The 23553-nt window shown below is 37.0% G+C and overlaps 1 protein-coding gene across 4 annotated transcripts in view; it reads right to left on the reverse strand.

The window, feature by feature from the left end:
• NIPBL (NIPBL cohesin loading factor) overlaps positions 1 to 15706 on the reverse strand; it is a 205628-nt gene extending 189922 nt beyond the window's left edge. For 2 of the 4 annotated variants that reach the window (XM_064596787.1, XM_045862245.3), the window contains exon 1: positions 15335 to 15706. The gene's annotated coding sequence lies outside the window, so the exon portion shown is untranslated. The remainder of the gene's footprint in view (positions 1 to 15334) is intronic. The other 2 variants (XM_045862229.3, XM_064596788.1) reach the window with 2 other exon arrangements.
• Positions 15707 to 23553: the final 7847 nt, after the last annotated feature.

A 23553-nucleotide genomic window follows, 5' to 3' on the forward strand; every position in this document is an offset into this window, starting at 1 on the left:
TAAAAGCTATGTGCTAATTCTAATTTGTATATCTATACCAGAACTATAATAACAAAATGATTATTATACTGGATATTTTCAGATAAGAAAACAAAGGAATCCTAGGATTTCAACATGGTTTTAAAGTTAAATTTTATATGTCCTTTTAAAGAGTTTACATAGGGCGCCTGGGTGGCTCAGTTGGTTAAGCGACTGCCTTCGGCTCAGGTCATGATCCTGGAGTCCCAGGATCGAGTCCCGCGGGAGTCTGCTTCTCCCTCTGACCCTCCTCCCTCTCATGCTCTCTGTCTCTCATTCTTTCTCTCTCAAATAAATAAAATCTTTAAAAAAAAAAAAAGTCTACATAAATTTAGAAATGTCTTCGTCATGAAAATAATCCTCTAACAGACCAATTCTTAATTATGTACTTTGCCGAAGAAAAGTCTAATGTCTTCTGAGCTCTAAAGATCTGAAGTATTTAAACTCCCATACCCACCTTACACGTGAATCCCCACAGGTCGGTTAAACTTGACATGCCTAAAATTGTAGTATCACCTCCCTCCCTTCTTCCACATTACCATTGTACAATTCGTAAAACTTTCTCCTATGTTCCTGACATTAGTGAATGGAACTTCCACATTCCAAGCCCAACAAGTATGAAACTTGAGAATCAAGGAAGCATCCTTAACTCTTTTCATTCTCCATTACCCAATCTACCTACATAAAAATACCAAACTCTATCCAGGCTATTTCCTTAACATTTTTTTATAAGTTTCCTCCTCCACATTCTCACTGTTTTAACCGAGGACCTCATCAATTCTTAAATAGCTTCCCTAGCCTTCTTTTCTCTGCCTACTATCTAATCTCTGTCTGCATTGTTGCCAAAAAAAATACTTTTCAAATACAAAATATTTCATTACTAAATAATTTCTTGGTTCCCTAACGCTTTTAAAGTAAAATGCAGAGTTTGTAAAGGCATATACATTCCTTCATAATGTGGACTCTACCCTTCTCTGTAGCTTCAAATATCTGTGGCATGCTCCTTTTCCAGCCCTGTGTTCCAATAATCTGAGCATCTGCAGTTTCCAAAATTGAACTGTTGCCCCAGCCCCATAGGCTCCCAAGTCTAATTAATGGCTTTCCAAAACTTAGTTTACACCTCATCTCTAGTCCAAATTAGGTGATTCCTCTCAGCGCTCCTCTTAGTCAATCTTAATACTATAATATAACCTTTGTTTATCTGTCTATATTAGACTTTAAGATCCTAGGGGGCACCTGGGTGGCTCAGCTGGTTAAGCATCTGACTCTTGATTTTGGCTCAGGGCATGATTTCAGGATCCTGAGATCGAGCCCTGCATCACGCTCCATGTTAGGCCTGGAGCCTGCTTAAGATTCTCTCTCTTCCTCTCCCTTTGCCCCACCCCCCACCTCATGCTCTCGCTGCTCTTAAAAAAAAAAAGATCCTTGAAGGCAAGGCTGGAGTCTTTTATTTCACCATCTCTAACATCTTACAGGTCCTGAGACATAGGTAACATTCAATGTTTGATGAACAAGAGAATGAGTATGAGATCATGGCCATGTCCACACCACACTAAATATTTCATGCCTCAGATATTAGGAGTAAGTACTAGGACCTACCTAAAAATTTTACTTTTCTTTTTAGTATGCTCCAATCTAGAAATCTCCTTACCATTTTTTTGTTTGTTTGTTTTCTGCTAATAAAAGACTGATGATCCTTTAACTGCAACTTTATTTCTAGGAACTACTCCCTTCTTTCATTTATCTAAATTCCCTTTTTTCCCTTTTGCTTTGTCCATGAAAATCCTAAAACCTGAGACCACCCAAGAACCTCTTCAGTTCACAGTTGAAGAAATGAGCTTAATGACTGGCCTAAATGTCACTTGGGTAGCAGCTAGCTTAGATTAGATTCTATGCTAATTTCACTATATACCTCCAAAAATACACCTAGTTTGAAAAAGCCTATGATTTTCATCAACAAGAAGTTCAAAACTATATTGAAAGGAGATCACACCCACAACAGTGGGGAAGATGGGCAGTTAAACAACCTAAGAATAATCTTAATAGGGAATTTGCATCTATATGAAAAAAATGCATTTACTGAATGAATTAAAACACGAATGAAAATAGGTTATGGAAATACATATTATTACTATTTTTGGAAATACACATTAAGAGCCATAAAAATGTTCAAACTTTTGGCCCAACTTCCACTTACGGTATTCTAACTCTAAGTGAATAAAACCTCCAAAGGGAGGGCAAACAGTACATATAAAGATGTTCCACTGCCTTAGTTTTATATAGAAAAAAGTGAGAGCAAATAAAATGTCCAACAGAATGACTAAGGAAAGTATGGTTCATCCTCTCACAAAACTATTGGGTAAAGTTTTAAAAAATATATTATTATTATTATTTTTTAAGATTTTATTTATTTGACAGAGAGAGCACAAGCAGAGGGAGAGAGAGAGAGGCAGGCTCCCTGCTGAGCAAGGAGCCAGATGTGGGACTCGATCCCAGGACCCCGGGATCATGACCCAGGCCGAAGGCAGCCGCTTAACCGACTGAGCCATCCAGGCGTCCCTAAAAAAATTATTTAAGTAATCTCTACACCCCACGTGGAACTCAAACTCACAACCCCAAGATCAGAGTCACATCTCCTCTGACTGAGCCTGCCAGGTGCCCCGGGATAACATTTTAAATAATTATGAACACTACATAGGAAATGAAGAAAATCTTCATGAGACAACCTTGAGAAAACAGGGCTATGTATGTATAATTTATACCATGAATACGTATTTAACTAAAATTATATTTCATATAAATATTTTTATTAAAAACCTAGTAGGAAAAACCTAAAATATGAGATTATATTTTTCCTATTTTCCAAATAGCATGTAGTTTTTTCCACACTGCTTCTGTAATTGAAAAAAAAAAAAAAAAGGAAGTCTTTAACTTTGAAGTTCTTAAAAGATTCTAAGTTCTAAATTCCACAAGTTAGCCTTACTTAGCATACCAGAAAACTGTAAGTAGTTTTATATTTTCCAAAAAAACTAAGGGAATGGAGAATTGGTGTACTATAAAGTCCTTTATAAAGAACACTAAAATTCTGGTGGCTATCTTCTAGTTGAAAACAATCAGAATCACTAAAATCGTATGACAATTCATGTAGGTGGCAGCATGGCTCAGATAGACAGCATATTAGAGATTCAGATACTGAACTGTATTCTAGGACAGTCACAAACAAATTTGTTGCAAATTGTTAAGTCATTTTAAATTCTAGTTTTTAGGCCTCTTCATCTGAATACTGAAGACATGCAATGGCACTCTGACATACACTACAAACCCTGAGTAACTGGAAAAGACTGAAAAACTACACTTCTCTCCCTTTCCCACCAATTCTCAATTCTGAATATGTATATCTGGATTTTGCAGGTCATTTTAGCCTTGAACCTACAAATTTGTCCCTTAGCAGTGAAGATGGAAGTACAGAGGCAATACCTGAAACCAGAAGCAAAGCTGAAGCAGGAATAAAAGAGTAGAAAGAATCCAAGACACTTATATACAGATTTTTTTCTTACCCAGTTAAGCAAGTCTAATTGTCCAAATACAAGCAATTAACTAAATTATACTAGTTCTTTGCTTTAAATGTTGTCCGACCTTTTTTGGGCTTTGTGTTTTCTTTCTTTCTTCCATTAAACTTACTCTATGTTTAACATGCCCCACTTATCTTCTGTCACTCCAATTAGTCCGTCCCAAAACTGAAATATAATTTAAATTCATTTATTCAACAATTGTTTGTTGAGTGGTTGCTATGTACAAGGTACCAAAGACTCAATAAAGACAGGGTTCTCCCATCAGCCTTTGTAAACTGCCTTTAGATTGATCCCATTTTCTCAAAAACATGTTAATTAGCTCTAGAGCAAAATATAGCACCTATTATTTTAGTTATAAACTCTAGATATAGTGAAGACAGGTTTACTTTGTTTTTCAAGATAGCATCACATTGTAATATGTCCTTTACAAAGTGATATTCAGGATCATTTAAACCAGTAACTCTAAGCAGACCCTTTTGTTCAAATGGGGAGTGAAGGCAATAACTTCTTATTCCAAGGAAGAAACATTGCAAGGTTATACAAAACCACCAGCAATAACTTCATAAACAAGTAATACAGTTATAACATATCTAACTCTTGCCATTAAAAATGTTTGAATGCCTAGCAACTGAACAGTATCATATCCCACTGTATTTGTTTCTCTAGTTTTCTGTTATCTGCAGTAAAAGTGAAAGTTATTCAAGTGAACTTGTTTCCATAGTATAGGAAAGTTAATTTAAAAGCCCTTCCTTTACCCTTTCCTCCTACATTCCCATTTTCCACTCAACTCAGACTCTGCTCTGAAACACATGAACACAGTATTGAAATGAATGTACACATTTATGAATTATAGTACTCTAAAAGGATAAAGGAGCAAACTGTTCTGGTTGATACACTGGGCTGTATGTCAGAAGCCCTAGATTTTTAGATTTAGTGGAAATGTGTACAGAAGACAGTCTCATTTAGGCTATAAAGCATGAATGTTAATAAAGATTACACCTTAATTTTATTAAAAAAATTTTTTTTAGTAACCTCTATACCCAACGTGGGGCTCAAGTCACACACTCTTCCAACTGAGCCACCCAGGCACCGTGTATATACCTTAATTTTAAATATCAGAGCCCAAGCATATAAAAAAATATCCTAACACTAAACACATCTTTCACAAGTGCCATCTTCTTAGAATGCTAGAAGTTTCCAACTGACAAGCTGTATATACACGCCCACTCTATGCATCAAAAACAGTAGAGGGATAGATTGAAGTGATATTCAGAGGTGTTATGAACGTCAGCACTGGATGAACAACTGGGTTGAAGGTACAGTAAAGGAAAAGGGTCAAGCATTATCATCAAGTTTTCAGTTTAGGGAGCTGAGGTGATGGTGGAAACATTCACCTGCTTCACATAGTTGTAAGCATAGATTTCTTTCTTTTGGGGGGAAGTGGTAAGAGTAGGGAACAATTGAGGGATGAGTTCAGATTTATATACTTTTGAATTTACAGTATTTATAGGACATCAGGGAGTGCCTGGTAGACAGATGGATCTGTCTCAAAGAGAAATATATCATTCTGGAGATAGATTTGTGAGTCATCAGCATACAGGTAACAAGCACGTAAAAAGTCGTATGAATAGATGGGATCAAGAGGAAGGGAGAACAGAACGAAGGCTTAAGAACCACCTTGGGAATACCAATACTTAAGGGGTGAACGAGGAGGAAGAACTAGCAAGAGCCTACAAATGAGAGGTCAAATACACAGGGGAAGAAAAATAAGAGACAGATAACCCTGAACCAAAGGGAGAAAGGGGTTTCAAAAAGGGAGTGGTGAAAAAACAAAAAAGGTGGTCAAATAAAATGACCAGAAAATGGTCCTTTACTCATTATCTGCCCCAAATTTCAGTAAACAGCACTGCTTCTCTAACTTTAAGCATTAAAAGAGAGGTACTAACTGTTCTTCACTATAACTGATACTCTATTTTTAGTATAAACAATAAACATTAAACTTAAAACGTGAACTCAATTTTTGGTGAGTTATTATTGTACCATCCCTCATTTCTTATTCCAGTTTCTATGTGCTAGATGTTCAAAATATGTGCTGCTACCTATTTTAATTGTGATGAAAAAGAGGGCACCTAACCTGACAGAAGTAACTCATATAAATAAATGCCACTTACTAGTAATGTTAATTACAAATTTTTTGGAGGTGAGGGGTAAAAATGGGCAAGTAATATTATGTCCAATAGTAAAGCCGCTGCAAGATATGAGAGAAATATCTAAAGTAAAATATCTAAAGTTGTTCAGTCTTTTTTGACAGTAGTACCAAAGTTAAAGGGTATTCTAATTCAATTTCAAAATGCAGTCACCAACAAACTACTAATACGTGCAACAACATAGATGAATCTCAAAAGCCTCATGCTAAGCAAAAGAAACTTATCACAGAAGCCTACATACTGTACGATTCCATTTATATGACATTCTAGAAAATACAGAACTATAAAGACAGAAATTACATGTGGTTGCCAGAGGCTGAACAGGGGTAGGAAACTGATTACAAAAGGACATAAGGCAACTTTTTGGGGTGATGAAAACATTCTATGTTTTGATTGTGGTGGAGGTTGCGAGACTAAACATGTTTGTCAAAACTCATCAAACTGTGTACCTAAAACAGTGACTTTTACTGTGTACACTTCAATAAGCTTTAAATTTTTAAAAAATTTCAGTCATCTAAAATTTTATATGAATAGCACTATTTTATATGAATAGCATTTCTTAAAAAAGATTTTATTCATTTATTTGAGAGTGAATGAGAGAGAGAGAGCGCACAACCGGGGGCGGGGGGGAGGCAGAGGGAGAGGGAGAAGCAGACTCCCCACTGAGTAGGGAGCCCAAATCAGGGCTCATGACTTGAGCCGAAGGCAAATGCTTAACCAACTGAGCCATCCAGGCACCCATGAATAGCATTTTTAACGTACTGTAATGTATTTCTCATTACAGTTAACTTATCCACATTGTTATTATACACAGTACATAAATTAGCAAAGAAAATTAAAACTATAATAAACCAATCTTGAGCTTAAAACAAGAAAGTATTTGGATACCTTCTCTCAGTATCTTATTCCCAATTCTATTGTCCAAGGGGCCAAAACAAAAAACCCTGCATATACTTTACAATCCTTACTAACAACTAAAAAAGGAACTCTGTTTTGAGTTTTTCTTTTTGATTTATTTTTACACACAAGTTGTTATGTGTGCATTGTTGGGATGTATGTAAATAAAATGGTCTTACCCAAGAAGCAAGAAGCCTTAAGAACACATATATCTAAGAAAATTATATTTCAAAATTAGCACAAACATATACTGCCACTTACTAAGCTTAGATTTAGAAATGTATCTTTAGGAAATATCATATAGCTCAATTCTAATCAATCAGTTCAACAAAAAGTATTGAATACTTGCAAAACAGGAAAAGCACTGTGATGGTATTATAGACATAAAGATGAAAATAATACAAGTCTCCCTCCTTTCAGATAGCAGGTGGCTTAGTATGGCTTACAGACACAGGAGCAAATTACTTTATCAAAGAGATACAAGTAATAAACTCACAAATGTTATGACATGGAATAACCAGAGAAACTTTCACAAAAAAAGACCATGCTTTCTCTTCCACCTTAAAAGAAATTTCTGGTCTATGAGTAGACATTTTGAGAAGTAACACATGTCTACAGAAGAAAGCAGGATTGCTACACAAATACACATTTTCACAGTTAGTATCAATACTTTCTCACTAACATTTTGAACTTATGAAGATCTCAGAATTTGAGGACTTTCAAACTGCTCAATGTTTCATCAAGGAAAATAATACATTACAGAACCATCCACATTAAAAGTACCACTTGTGTTCACTATGCTATAAAAAAATTTTTGCTTAGGACATTGACAGAGATAGGAAGAAACACATAAGAAAACGGAAAGAGAAAAGAGTAAAAAGATTGTAACAGAGTTAAATTAAAAGCATATGTCATGTATGTCTTTCAAGATAACCTGAAGGTAGGTTATGGCATAAGTACTGGTTTCTTAATTCTTTTCTCAAAGGGGAAAGAATGGTAACAGTAGCTTTTAGGGCAATACATTTCAACTTTCAACTTTAGAGTTTTCTGAGACATAGGCAGAACCTTGGGGGGAAATAAAACTGCCACGTGCATCAATTTTTTAAGAATGGTATTTTAAAAAGGGAGGGGAATCTATGCCCAATTTACACTCATAAATTTTCAAAATTTCCTTGGTCATTACCAAGGAAAAACTAAATTACATATAGCCTAACTCAGATGATCAATTTTTTTAGGTGGAAATTGGCAAGCCACAATCCTATCAGATAAAGACAACTAAAAAGCCAGTTTAAAATTCTTGAAAAGGTTGCCAAGGAGAAGTGTTCAGAAAAGTCAGTGATCTATTCTCCTTATTAGGATTAATTTCAAGGACATTTTCGTTTTGCAAATTAAAAGATTAGATATAAAATCATAAAGATTAATATTTTTAGAGTAAACTATATTTTAAGTTTTAATAATTATTTAGTGTTTCAAGCTCTGTAAGTTTTTAAGGTACCTAGAATCAATAACTTGTTAAAAAACAGTACTCCTATTAAAACAAGTATACATTTCATTAGCATAAGACCAAAGGATTGAGAAGTACAATGACCCAAATAACTGCAACAAAAAGGAACTGAGTATTTCAAAATTATGTCATAGCTTCTGAATTTTTCAGGAGATGTAAAAATCTTACCTGTGTTACTTCTCAAAACATCCACTCACAGATCAGGTATAAAAAATTATTTTAGTAAATTAATTAATGCTAATTCCATGTTTCTGCATACTGAAAATGTTTTTCCTTTATGCCAAAAGGCAAACGTATACAAAAGAACACTTGAAAAGTTTGGTACGTTTGTGTTAACTGATGTTACACACATGTAAGATGGCAAAACAATTTACCTACATAAACTATGTTGCAAGTTTAATGTATTCTTTGGAATATTTTTTAATGCTTGACATTTTCATAAGAAATAACTGAATCACAATATTATGAAAAAGAAAGTACCTTTTCCACATTTTGCCAATTTCCATAAACATAGCATGCATATATTTAAAAATAAATCTTACTTAAATGCATATTTGTGTATACATTGTGTATGTTATATGAGGTGTAAACGAACAAAGGTATTTTACAGAAAAGAGTATAATCAATCATCTATAATTAACCAAAACATTTTAGAAATCCTCTTTATAAGACAACAGTTCACTGCTTTATAATGAAGCCTACCCTTTTCATCAAAATGTGTATTATAAATCTTGAAGAGGCAGGGTGATAGAATGGAAGGACATTTTAGAATTAGACATATTAGGCTGTAGTCCTACACCTCTAACACTTGCTAGATTTGCTACCCTGGACTAGGTTCTTAAACATGATGAGCCTTAATTTCCTTGTCTGTAAAACAAGAACACATCACTAACCTCACGGGGTAGCTAGAGGTTCAAATCATGATATACACTGTAGTGGTTAAGGTTGATAGGTAAAGCATCAACTTTGGAGTCTTTCCCCTACTTTCTTCCACTTGTCAGCTATGGGACCTTCAGCTAGTCGTTTAATCATTCTATACCTCAGTTTTCTCAAGTATCTTAGAATCATAAACATAACCAGACTCATATTATATACCTTGAAGATTCATGGTAGATGGAAATCACTCAATAATATTACATATTACAAACATAAACCACTCAATACAGTGTCTGACACACAAAAAAGATCTTACTGGGGCGCCTGGGTGGCTCAGTCATTAAGCGTCTGCCTTCGGCCCAGGTCATGATCCCAGGGTCCTGGGATCGAGCCCCACATCGGGCTCCCTGCTCCGCAGGAAGCCTGCTTCTCCCTCTCCCACTCCCTCTGCTTGTGTTCCCTCTCTTGCCGTGTCTCTCTCTGTCAAATAAATAAACAAAATCTTTGAAAAAAAAAAAAGATCTTATTAAATCTCAGTTATCCTAAACTGAGTTCTAAATTGCTTTTTACGGTCTCTGAAACTCAAATTCACCCCTGAAGATAAAGATTTGCCATTAAGGCCCAAAAAAGAAAAAGAAAAAGAAAAAAAGACTATCTCAAAGGCTTTAAAGGTATTCACTAAAGGAACCCTGTAAGATTGTACGGCAAAAGCTCTAGAATAAGTGCACAACTTCCCAAGTTGATGACTTTGAAAGGATTAACATTCTTTGGCTATAGAAACACTAGAATTTTTTTAAAATTACCATACTAATTTATAGATTCATCTACTATATTACAATTGGTCATATACATTTCTATGAATGAAATCACTCTCTAAAGCTGCATTTTCCCTTTCTAGAAATCGATGCTTTGACAATCTCGACTCAATAAAAACAAAAGTAAAAATTACGCAGACTGCTTAACAAACACTGAAATATAAGACAGTAAAGATTTGATGATTTCAAAAATATATACAGGATATACACTCTGAATTCTACTTTAGTTCTTTGCCCAAAGTACACAGGTTCCTTGACTACATGACTTGTAAGTATTGAATTAACTGAGCAACCAAAAAAATGAAGATTTTATTAAAACTAGAAATGTGGAATCCTAAATCCTCAAGAAAAAATATAAACCAGACTGACATTTACTAATTATAAGACAACGGGCAATTTTCTAACCTTTCCAACCTCAGTTCTTCATCTGTAAATTGTGGATTACTGTTTCTATTTCCTGAGCTTCTTATTTTAAATGAGATAATAACACAGGGTCATACTTAACACAATTCCTGGCACATAATAAGCCCTCAAAATCTATCTAGCTGGCAATGCTGTATTAAGTAATAATCTCTCCTAACACTATCACTTTGGAGATAGAAAGAAATATGCCTTAAAACAATTCATTAAAATTGACCCTAGATTTATACCAAACAAAATAATATGTAAGACCAAATACCTAAAATCATTTTTATTACTTGGGTTAAAAAATTCTGAGCACATAAAATACTTTTTAAAATTACAATGATGACTATAAGTAAAAAGACATGATATTTTTATTTATTATCTCTTTTTAAAGATCTTATTTGTCAGAGACAGAGAGAAAGCACACACACAAGCAGGGGGAGTGGCAGGCAGAGGGAGAAGCAGACTCCCCAGTGATCAAGGATCCTGACGCAGACCCTATCCCAGACCCTGGGATCATGACCTGAGCCAAAGGCAGACGCTTAACTGACTGAGCTACCCAGGTGCCTCGAGACATGGCATTTTTAAAAAAATTTTATTTTATTATGTTAATCACCATACATTACATCATTAGTTTTTGATGTAGTGTTCCATGATTCACTGTTTGCGTATAACACCAAGTGCTCCATTCAATACGTGCCCTCTTTAATACCCATCACCAGGCTAACCCATCCCCCCACCTCCCTTCCCTCTAGAACCCTCAGTTTGTTTCTCAGAGTCCATCGTCTCTCATGGTTCGTCGACACATGGTATTTTTAAAATTGCTTTTAAATCAACTAGAAACGTTAAAATTCCACTCTATAAAAACACTTTCAGGAGTTACTATATATTTACTACAAATACAGTTAATTGATTTACATTCTTAAGGAGGAACAAAATGTAAATAAATTTAATCATTCAAACACCAAACATACACACAAGGTCAGGATTTCTAATGTAAAAGTACTATTTTCATACCAGGAAAATACAATCAAGAGACAGGTATCATATCTCCCTAAAAGAAGAGGAAAAAGCACCTTGGACTCTGATCATTGAAAAAGTCACTTAAGGTATCAGTGTCGTCGGCACTGAGCAACAGCAATACCTAGCTTCGTGACCAGGGCTCACACTTCCTTAAGGCAACATAATTTAATAAAAAACTAGTAAAAGCAAGAGAATCCCTTATTCTCATTCACCACATGAATCTACACAAATCATGTGGCCTCTGAGTATCAAGTTTTTCATCAAAAAATGGAAATCATGCCGGTCACTTCTCTCACAGGGAAATGGGAATATTTAAAAATGAACTCAGGTCACCTTGAAAAAGAACCATTTTAAAAACTCAAAGAATAATTATAAATGACAACTGCTAAAAATAGAAAAGCTGTGCTTAAAAAGTACATTTTGAAATGATTTTTAAAGGCTATATAGTACCATAAATTATCACCAAAGCCAACTTAATATGCTCAGGATATTAAAATAAGTATCTTCAACTAAACAGTTCAATACCAGGTTTCTATAAAGTTCCTAGTCAGTAATTTCCTATTCATTTTATAGCAAGTAAATGTGATCAACAGCACTGAAGTTACATTTCTCTTAAAGGAACTTTTATTTACCTCAGTCTTCCCAATCACGTCACATAAAACTAAAATCGTATTTTAAAATTCCAGAATTACTCACAAATTATCCTTTTCCTAATAAGCAATGGGGTGGCGAAAGTTAAATGAAACTATATAAAGATCAAACTCTTTAGTTTTTATCTACTCTTGTATTACTAATTTTTACATAAATATAGGGTATGCCAAAATATGAACTAGGTGGGTTCAAATGTTTCTATAGCAGTCTGATGATGGATTAGTACCAAAAAATTAAATATGAAATTAATATAGTAGTTTTAGAAAATACATGTTTGAGTTGGTTAGTCTGGCTTCAAATAAAAAAAGATTTCATATTTGAATTGGTATAGCTTTGCTCACAGTATTTCTGAAATTTAATAATGATCGCTATGCAAAAAAACAAAACCTGGTTTACTACCATACTAAAAACTTTCACTTTTCATCCCCAAAGATAATCTGAAATACACAGTTTTTCTTCAAATATAACTTTTTTCTTCTTAAAGGGGGCAGTATTATAATGATCCCTAGGGCAGGTTCAAAATGCTTTCCAATAACTTACAGTAAACGAATTGTTGAATGGTTCCAAGAAGAAGCATCCTATATACTCTTCTCAAAACACTAAAAATAACTATTTAATATTCAATTTTAATTTGATTTACTAGGCTTTCACTACTTTAAAGTTGCTTTCTTTTCAAGTAATTATTTTCAGTTATTGGTAGCTCTGTAGATTCGAGAGAAACAATAAACCACACTGCTGAATAATACTAGGAATTATTTCTCCAAATAATATAACTAACATTACAAGATTACTGGAATACTTACAGGGTTTTCTTTCACTAAATTAAAAAAAAAAAAACAACAACAGTAGAAATACAAAAATAGCCACTGGTGACTATCCATACAACCAATACAGGGGAGGTAGAACAGAGTATTTATAATCTCTAGGGAAATACAAACTATTCCTTCCAACTAAGTTGTCAAAAATTTTAAAGTTCAAGTTTAGGGTTTCCTTGAGCTTTACAATGTTTCTTCCTTTAAAAATAACTCATATAATTGGTTTGGATCAAACAAAAAATATTTTCAATTTACTTTAAAATGTTTATACTATCTTAATGAAAGCTATCACACAACCTGTATTACTTACAGAACACTAAATATGTAGAGTTGGGAAAATAAGATCTGGTAAGAACTAATTCACTTTAATTCCAAAGTCACAAGAAAAAAATCAGTCACATAAAAAGATATCTAACACATTGATTCAAACATCTGTGTAAGAAAGCTCCCTTTAACTATAAAACTCTAAAAATAAGTTGCTTCTGTTGATGAAAACTAAGCAAGCAGAACTCCTCCTTCCCATTACCTTTAGTGGAAATATGTTCATCCTTTGACATACGTCTCCGTATTTTATTTAAATAAAAGTTGTAAAGGTATCACAGGTTCATATAAGGGCCTTTCAAACATTTATATTGAAACCCTTACCCGCTCGCCACCCTCCCCCGCCCCAGTCCCAAAGTCTCTGCTTAAGATGTGAAGTGTTCCTCCTTTCTGTATTCCCTCCCCCCAACAAGCCCCCATTCGCCTGCCCCCCACCCAGTGTAGGCCTGAGGCCCTGCAGCAAACAGTGTCTAACAGGAGCAGGCAGCACAAAGACAGGAATGGGAGATTAGTGGGAGGGAGGGAGGCCGGGATTGGGGCTCAGCAGGAGCTTCAGGCTTTTTAAAATTCAAACTGCTCCCTGACCAATACAAATCACGGACACGCTACTGACTACTACACGGATTTATAGCATTAAAAACATGCCTAGTACGTGACAGCTATATTAACTTCACTCTTTTTAACATTTATCCATACGTTTGCTGGAAATGTGGAACAATTTATTTTAAGCAGAGTGCTAAACTCAAAAATAACCTTCAGAAAAGTTACTTACTCTACAATGACAATAATAATTTAATGAGACACAAAAAATCCGAACCAATGTAACACCCATTAGTAAAACAAGGGACTTTGTTGATCAGTGTTGCTTCATTCTAACCAGTGAAAGTTTTCCTTCAGTGAATATGAGACAAAGTATCAAAACAGTCTAATGCCAGGTACATTTATTTTTTTCTATGCAATTTGTATGGCTGAGGACTTTTAAATTGTTTTTCCTTTATACCAACCTACCTTACCAACGCCTCAATAAACAAGCTCTGGACACTTTACTCGTAAACTACAATTTGTTAAGGCAGAACTGATATTTTTTCTCTAGCATTTACAGATACATTTGACCTATTAAAATGACACCTCTCTCATTACACAGTCAAACATCATGGGCACAAACAGCCAATGACAATCCTGGGACCTCAAGAAGATCTGCCCTGACATGAAAGGATGGCACCTTCCACATTTTTTTTTAACCTCCCTGGGATTTTAAGCATAACTTAATTTCTATGCTTTTAAAGAAAATTGGTTTTACCTGTACCTCGGTACAATTCTCAGAACATTTAATATTCTTTTTATGCTTCTACACGCTTAGATCAGGAAGTACCTGAGTATTTTATGTATAGTCGTTTAAAACTGTCCTTATATAACGCACACAAATCTAAAGTGGCAAGGTAAACCTGTCAAGTACTTTACACTTGCCTTTGAATAAAAAGTCCATGTGCAACACACACTGTCAAACAACAACATAAAAGCTCTTGGTGAAGCGGGGGCACATGCAGTGTCTACCACCCCACGGTTTTCTGTATTAAATATTCATGTGGGCAATTTAATTCTTTGAAAAAAAGGAAATGAGTCTTTATTAACTTTCTAATGTCCAAACAAGTTTTACACAGGGCAAGGATTACCACTGGATCCGTGTCTGAGTATTTACATTTGTCTCACTAACTGAAACTACTTCCTCCCTTCATGGGGTCACAGGGGGAAGAAGGGGGGTTGTTTGTTTCACTGGGACGTTCCCCACTCCCGGACCAGGAAAGTTGTAAATATGGGGACGATCAGGGCACATTCGCTGTTAGTTGTATTGTTTCCGCCTCCTCACTAGCTACGGCTCTTCTCCCGGGCGAGGCCTGTCACCGACCAGCAGTAGCTCCGCTCAGCCCGGAGCTCTCCTAATCCCCGAGCTCAAGTAGATTCCGCTGGCCCGCGGCCTGCACTCTCCGCCGGGCCTACGCCTCCCCGGCCGCCCGGCAGGAGCCCCGTCCCCGCCACCGGAGCCGGCCGGGAGAGAGTACAAAACCACCGCCACCCAGGGCGGCTGCCACCAGAGAGGAGCGAACTCTAGACTCGCCCGTGGAGGAGACCTGGGGCCGCTAAGGAAACGGCGGGGAGGGGAGCGAGGAGGAGAGACGCTGAGGACCTGGCGCCGCCGCCGCCGCCGCCGAAATAAAGAGCAGGAATTTACCTGGGCGAATCGGCGTCTGAATCCAAGGGGAGGCCGAGGCCGCTGTGGCGAGAGACTATAATCCGGGCCGGGAGGGGGGGTGGCTACGGCTCCTCTTCCGTCTCCTCAGTGCGGGGAACATGTAGAGCCGGGGGGAGACCAGCCGAGAAGACAAATCGCTGCTTCTTCTTCCTCCTCCTCCTCCTTCTCCCACATAGAAACACTCACAAACACCCGACCGGGGGCCCGAGCTACCGGGGGGGCATCGCCGCCGGCCCGGGAACCAATCCTCCTGTCGGCGGGGGCGTCCCTCCCTGCGGCTTGGTGGTGTCGGGTGAGTCGGTACCGACGGAGGGAGGGGGGGGAGGGCGGGGGGGGAAGGAGCCCTGTGTGTGTCTCTCTCTCGTTCCGTCTCTCCCTCTCAGAACAAAATGCCGACCGGAAGTGCAGCTGCAGGAATGACTCCCTCCGCCGGCGCCAAACACTAACAACCACCCCCTCTTCCCCACTCCACTTCCGCCACCGCCGCTGCCGCCGCCACTTCGGCTCGCGTCCTCGGCCGCGCCGCACCGCGCCGCGCCGCACCACCCCGCGCCCGGACGGGCCGGGGCCGGCAGCGGGCGGTGGCGGCTCTCCTTTGCGCCCTTCTCCTCAGAGCGACTGCGGATGTTGCCTTTTATTGTCGATCCTGCGGAGCGGCGTTTTCGCTGCGGCACGGGCGGGCCGGCTCTCCCCGGTCTTTTATTTTCCTGGCGGCCGACCGGAGCGGGGCCCGAGTTCGGTGGTGGTCGTGGGCGTGAGGGGCGCTCCGGCCGGACCCGGCTCACAGGCCAAGCCCGCTAACCCAGCTGGTGGTCATTAGCTTAGGGAGGCGAGCTCGGGGCGGCCAGGTAGAGGACGCCCGCGATTCGACGGCGACGGTGCATTTTTTTAAATGGTGTCTCTGCAGTCTGGTGGATGGATGTATCGCACACCTTCTCTCCCCTGGAGAGGCCGGACTCTACGCCCGTGTCTGCATTATTTCTGCGGCGCGAGAACGCAATCCTTGGAGGTGAAGAAGATTCCCAGCTGGATTGAACTGGAATCGTGTTTGTGATGCTTTGGTTTCTGGAAATATGCGGTCTTTTCTGGTCTTTTTGTTGGCGGTGGCTTTGGTTCTTCCCTAACTGTCGGGATAAAGGCCTGTAGGCGACGCTGTGCGAACGAGGAGCTGGCCGGCGGCGGGACCAGAGCGCGCGGGTCCGCGCCCCTCTCTAGGTGTGGGTGGAGCCGGGCGCGCGGGGAGAGCCGCCCGCCGCGACTCGGGCCACCGGCAGACCGTGGGCGACCGGGGGGGGGGCGCGGGTACGGGGGCCGGCCGTTTTCCAACGTCGTTTTCCTCTTTCCATCTGAAACAGTGAGGTACTGCACGAGGCTGGAGCACAGATGTGATTGTGCGTACAGTGCCATGCTTGTGGTCTCCTGTTGTAACAAACTTTTCTCTTTTCGCAGTTCTCTGTTAAGTTAGTGTAAACTGAAGGGGCGCTTTTGTTCAGGTAAAAAGTGCCGTAGGTAAGCGAACTTTATTCAAGCGGGACGAAATTTGTGTTACAATTTCATGAGTTCAGATTATACGTTATTGTATTGGTTACGTATTCGTGTATGTTTTCCAATACGCTAAAAGTAAATGGGAAAACTTGCACTCAGGTTATTCCATTTGCCTCAAAAATCACTCGAGAAACTAAATCAGATCTTGTTACTCCTTTACTTTAGACCCTGCAGTGGCATTGCATCTAGCCGAGAGGAAAAGCCAAAGTCTTGACCGTGGCCTAAATACTGCGCGCGGGTGGGGGAGAAGCTGCCCTGACATTCTTGCGAGCAGGACCTCTGCCCTTGCTATTCCCTGTGCCAGCCTCTTTCCCCCAAGAATCCATAGGGCTTGCTCCCTCACTTTTTTTTTTTTTGCTCAGATGTCACCTCGGGGCTTCCGTGGCCCCCTCTTGAAACTGCATGTTCCCTGTCCCCCTTTCCCACTTTATCCTTCAGGCATTTTACAGATCTTACGTGTTGATCTTACTACCTGTTTTCCCCCAGTAGAATGTTAAGCTCCAGGAGGGCAGGGAGTTTTGTTCTTCTCCACTGGTGTTTTGTGGAGAAAATGGTGTCTAGACTAACGCCTGACATACACAGTGGATGCTTAGTATTTGGTTAATGAACAAATGACAATTATAAGGGCCCTGACCTCCCCCCCCCCACAGCAATTTCTGAACTCTGGCTCTTAATATATACACGTATATGCTACAGAGAACCTTATTAAAGATTTGTGAAAACTGAAAAAAAAAATCGGGAAAAACCGAGTTTATTACAGAGTTCTAGAGCAGGGCACCACTTCTAGACATTCACCCTCCACAATATCAGAAGCCCACAGACTAGTGATAATTGTTTTTAGGTTTCTGTAAATGGGCTTGCTAGAGGACAGTTGATTAGTAGATCACATGATCATATTCATACTGGGCCAATTAGCTTTGCTCTCTTCCTGAATCAATCATCTTTATCCCGTCTGCCCTCTTTCTTGCAAAATACAGGCGAAATTAAAGTATGTGAGAATTTGGTTGGCCTAGCCCAGATCCAGCCCTACTGAAAAGTTCATTCAGCAAGTATTTATTGGGCACAAAATGTGTACCAAGCATAATGATTCAAAAGGTGCATGTTTCTGAGGCTTTATATAGAGGGCCACATATGGCTACTTTGGTTACTATACAACCCCCCTGTCAAGCAAAGCAAATACTAGTGAGATTCATTTTTACAGTTTCCTCTTGAAGAAGACTCAGTGAAAGCTTAGATCATGCAGAGTGGATATTTTTAATTCACCTTTTAGTTTGCTGTTCATTACATTTACTTACCTTTTGATAGCACTGGATATACCAATATATTAATTGATAATGATTTTCCAAAACAAATTGAGAATTTTTATTTCCTATTATTGCCTGGGAAAATAGGCCTTTTAAAATGAGGACGTATACCAGTAAACTAGAAACTATGCATTAAGCTTTTGTCAATGATATTCCAAATAATATTTCATGTATTGAATTTTTTCAAGAAAAGACAATTTTCAAAACCATTAATACAAAGTTAGATCTTGTTTAGTAAATCCAACAGTCTGTTCATTGTAAGTTTACCCATTAATCTTAAGAACAGCTTTAAGTAATATACAGATGGCTCAGAATATGTTTTTCACTCAGTTTCAAAATAGTAGTATTTCAATTTGCTTAAGGAAACAATTATCTTCCTATATACTTTCTTAAATGTTACTGGTAAGCTAGTAATTTTGCATGTCTAGGTAACAAAAGTCTTGGCATTATTGTAGCATTTAAAATTTTAGAGATGTTATTTTTCACTTCCCTCATTAAAGATTAGGTGCTAATTAGCTTTATGATAAGCATCTCATACACATTAGTGAAGGAAAACAGACAAGGTCTCTACTTTTAAGGGTTTTAACTTGTATATAATTTATATCAATTTTTTTTCCAGATCACAGAATTAAAGAAATTGTTTCAATGCATACAGAATATTTTTCTATTAAATCAATTAGTGTTTTGCTTGCCTAAATTTAAGTATCCAAGTTGAGATCTTGTGTAGAATCTCTTAATCTAATCTTAGTGTTTTCTTGATTTGTCTTCCTTTCTTGGGTTTTTTTTGAGGGGGGAGAGGGGGTTGTTTATTTTGATCATCACCATCCATTTATTTTGCTTTTACATTTTTAAATCTTTATGTCCCAAATCAGTTGATTTATGGTGGCTTTATATTTCATTGTTATATCCTTGATTTGTCAATAATTTGTAGATAGCCCTTAATCTGGCCTAATATTGACTCCTTGCTTTAAGTACTGAGTTGCACTAATTTTATTTATTTATTTTATATTCCTGCATATTCCCATGTGTATTCTTGATCAATAAATTGCATAAGATTTAAATATTTTAAATGGATTTCAAGGATTAAATACTGAATGTCAGCAGGAGTTGGTACAATTCACAAATTATGAATTTTTTAAAAAAATATTTAACTTCAAGATAAATACAGTTTGCCATAAAATGATGGAAATGAAAAATTTTAGAAAGTCATTTCCACACTATTTTATGCCTACCAGTTCTGTCCTTTGTTAGTGATAGAATTAACTCTTATAGAAAAAAAGTAAAGAACATGTTATGTGTATATGTTTTGTAGATTATTTCATACTCTACTAAATTTTCATATTTAGGAAATTAAGTAACTTTTAGGATGATTTTGATCTTAAGAAACTTTGATGAGTTCAGTATAGATGTTGATTTGAGGGAGAGCTACAAAAATATCAAATGACAGTATGTAAATATGTTCTTGTTTCAAGTTTTCAAAGTGAATACCTAATCAAATTTGTGATAGTATCTATGAAGGTTATTCAGTGTATTTTAACCATTTTTGTTAAGATGATAGAAATTAATGGTTTTTTCCCCCCAAGGACTTTTTTCATCTTGGCCTTCAAGAACGAGTTTTGTCCTCTCATTAATCCTTCATTTTCTCTAAATTCATAGATTTTATTATTCATGCCATCCACTTATAATCCTATGACTTTTCTATATTTACATTTTTGTGTATCTGTACTTTACACTCCTAAATAAAAGTAACTAATTATACTACATTACAGGTTTCACTGCATTACATAGGGTAAAGCCCTTAAAAAAAGCATTTCTATAATATTTCAATATAATTATTTAGGATCATTAAATCTTCATGAAAGCCTTATCTCAATGGAACCTACACATATGCTGAATGTGAACCAGATAATTAAACTATACATGTATTTTAATCCTAAACCAATCTGGAATAACAGATTAAAAATGACTTGATCTATGAAGGAAGAATACAAAATCCATTAAAAACTTAACATCTAAAATAGGTATGAAGGGAGTGCTTACAATGCTCTTAAAAGCATCTGTACTAGACCAGTGCTTTTTTTTTTTTTAAGATTTTATTTATTTGAGAGAAAGAGCACATGGTGGGGGGAGGGTCAGAGGGAGAAGCAGACTCCCTGCTGAGCAGGGAGCCTGATGTGGGACTCCATCCTGGGATTCCAGGATGATGACCTGAGCTGAAGGCAGTCCCTTAACCAACTGAGCTACCCAGGTCCCCCTAGACCAGTGCTTTAAAACTCGGTCATATACCATTCTGGGTCATGAAATTTAGTGGGTTGTAACTAGCATTTTTAATTTAAAACAGAGAAAAGAATAGAATCTGGATTCTATAATAAGTACATTACACATGGTAAAGTGTATTTAAGTAAACATTGATTCCATTTTTGTGTGCATGTGCTGAGTTCCCATGTAATACCTATTTCTTACTATGGGTTATAGGCCCAAAAAACTTTTTTAAAAAAAAACCTACAGTTCAGGTTTTTTACCTTTACTTCCCTCCTTAGAAAATGAAGAAGAATGCTAGGAAGTGCTGGTTGCCTATGTAGTGAGGAATTTTAGAGGAAGCACTAGGGTATTTTAGAGGAGGTTTGATACTGATTTCAGAAAGGTGATCTTAAGGTAGAGGGTAGGTAATAAACTGTAGAAATGTTAAATATAGTTGAAGTTTTAAGAAAGAATTTCCTAATTGAGCTAAATTTGGTGTATTTAGATCTATGACTATTTTCTTATTTATTGTAGTACATTTTCTAATTTCAGATGCTGAAAACAGCAAAATAATAAATATAAGGCAAAAGATGTTTGTTTCTATTTCTTCCCACCTTTTCTTCAATCTTAAAACAAGCGTATATTAACTAGCGATAGGAATGCAAAGAAAACTGTTACCTTCACGAGCAATTATAAGAACAAGTTATTCTCTGAAAATGATAGAAACTCCTCTTTCCTCCAAAAAATAACAAATTGTCAGTAAGGCTTTTCTCTCTAGCCCCAGTAAATAATTTCTTAAAGTAAATAGTTAACCTTCATTTGCCGTCCAGCTCACCCTATATATTTAAATAAATATACTTAAAATTGTGTACAGAACTTAAAAGGGGAAATTTTAAAAGGAGAGTATTGTGTATAGAATTTGAAAGGCTGTATAAATGAGATGCAAAATAACTATCAAACAGAAAATAAGGATTCTGTTATCCTGGAATGTCTTAATAGGATTTAGACATTTCAATAAAATTTGTTTTAAACATTACTTACTGTTTTGCCTGATTTCAGTATAGATTTCAGTATTGTAATGTTGACAGGTCTAAGAGCATTAAAAAAGTTTCTATTCAGACATATGCTGCCAGTTTCCTTTCGATTATAGATATTTAAGACCTAGTTTGGTTAAAACCTTAACGCAAAATTTAGAGAACATAAGAATCTTTAATTCAGTTACTGAACCAAAGCTTATATATCCCAAGTATTTCACCAAAGCAATACATACTCCATCGAACTAAGAAAGCAATTATATTACTAACCAGCAGAGGGAGCCAAGTCAGTCCTGAAAGGGGAGGATTACAAAGGAAGACCACATGACTTCCTGTTTGTTTGTTTGACTGTTTGGCAGCTGTTCTCTTTTTGAGTTTAATCTACTGAAAGCCAAGTAAAAGGATAGAAAGGCCACCAGTGTGTCAGATATGGACAGGGCGACAATTTTAACTGTCAAAATTGCCTTGCATGAAGGAAACTGAAAGAAAACATACTTCTGCTTAAATTAAGGACAGCCCAGGGAAGAATTTGCAGCATAAAAGAATTCTTTAAAAACCAGATATTAAAAGTTGAATAAGTAAAATATGCAAACAGTAAGATACTGCTTTTCTTTCTAATACAGGTGATGAAATTAATGTGGATCAGAACAAAGCAATTAAGCAGAGGAAATTCAAGTAGAAATATAAAAGTGGAAATGTCTCAGTATTATCATCTAAGATGGAAAACCATAGAAAACATTACCTTAGGACCATAATGAATTACCAGCCAGATATAACAGTGAACCATTTTTTAATAAATCCACTTTTATCTAAAGCTGAAATTAAGCTCTAACTAGACACATTTTAAAATTATAAAGTTGGGGCGCCTGGGTGGCTCAGTTGGTTAAGCGACTGCCTTCGGCTCAGGTCATGATCCTGGAGTCCCTGGATCGAGTCCCGCATCGGGCTCCCTGCTCGGCAGGGAGTCTGCTTCTCCCTCTGACCTTCCCGACCCTCCCCCCTCTCATGCTCTCTCTCTCTGTCTTTCTCTCTCAAATAAGTAAATCCTTAAAAAATAAATAAAATAAAATTATAAAGTTGGTGCAGCTAAGCCGATTGACCTTACATTAAATTTATATTCACTTTGATAAAAGGATAAATTTTGATTAAAAATAATTACAGCAAAATAATATAATGAGATGGTTTTTCACTTTAGAAACTAGAATTGTTTCCACTACCCTTTATAAATACAATAAAAAGCAGTATCTCTTTTGTGACAGAATTATGAAGGAATATAATTTCTAAACGATAATTGTACTGTCAGCTTATTTAATATTTTCTAAGAACCTCAAAGTGCCTGATACAATGAGTATTTGAAATAAAACTGTAAAAGCTGGGTGTTAGCTAACTGCATCAAAATAAAAAACTTAAAGATCCAAACAGTTTTGGTCAAATAAATAATGCTAGCCTAGCCACTTAACTAATTGCATGTTTGTGGAAACTTACTGTCCAAAGCACAGAAGGACAATGGATTCAGGCAAACTTTAGCTATAGGTACATTTATTTATGTGTTTATTCATTTCAAAAATATACTTCTTGAACACTTACAATCTCCAGAAGACATGGAACATATCTTCATTATGAACTAGACAAAATTCTTGTTGAAAGATTTAATTCATTAAAATATGTGAACAATCAAATTCAATATGTAACCCATTGAATTCAAGGAGGCAGTGTGTAGAAGCAAACCATTTAATATTGAGTACTAGAAGGTAGATTGTAAACCACTGTAGGTCAGTTCTTTTATAGGGCAGTATAGGTCAGGTCAGCATAATATACTGACTTATGTATTGGCATCTGGTATCAAATCAGTTAATCATGGCAATGATATCCAAGAAATAAAATTCATCTGATGTCAGCCTTAGAAACATTTTAATGCCAAAAAAGCAATTCAATCAGTATTACTTTTTTCTTTAAAGATTTTATTTATTTATTTGAGAGAAAACAAGCCTGGTGGGGGGGTAGTTGGGTGTGGGTGAAGGGGTAGAGGGAGAGGTACAAGCACATGCACCGATGAGCAGGGAACCTGACAGGG

This window comes from Mirounga angustirostris, unplaced genomic scaffold (genome assembly GCF_029215605.1).
Source record: "Mirounga angustirostris isolate CCGP_5_RB_7025 unplaced genomic scaffold, mMirAng1.0.hap1 SCAF_7, whole genome shotgun sequence".
Classification (NCBI taxonomy): Eukaryota; Metazoa; Chordata; class Mammalia; order Carnivora; family Phocidae; genus Mirounga; species Mirounga angustirostris.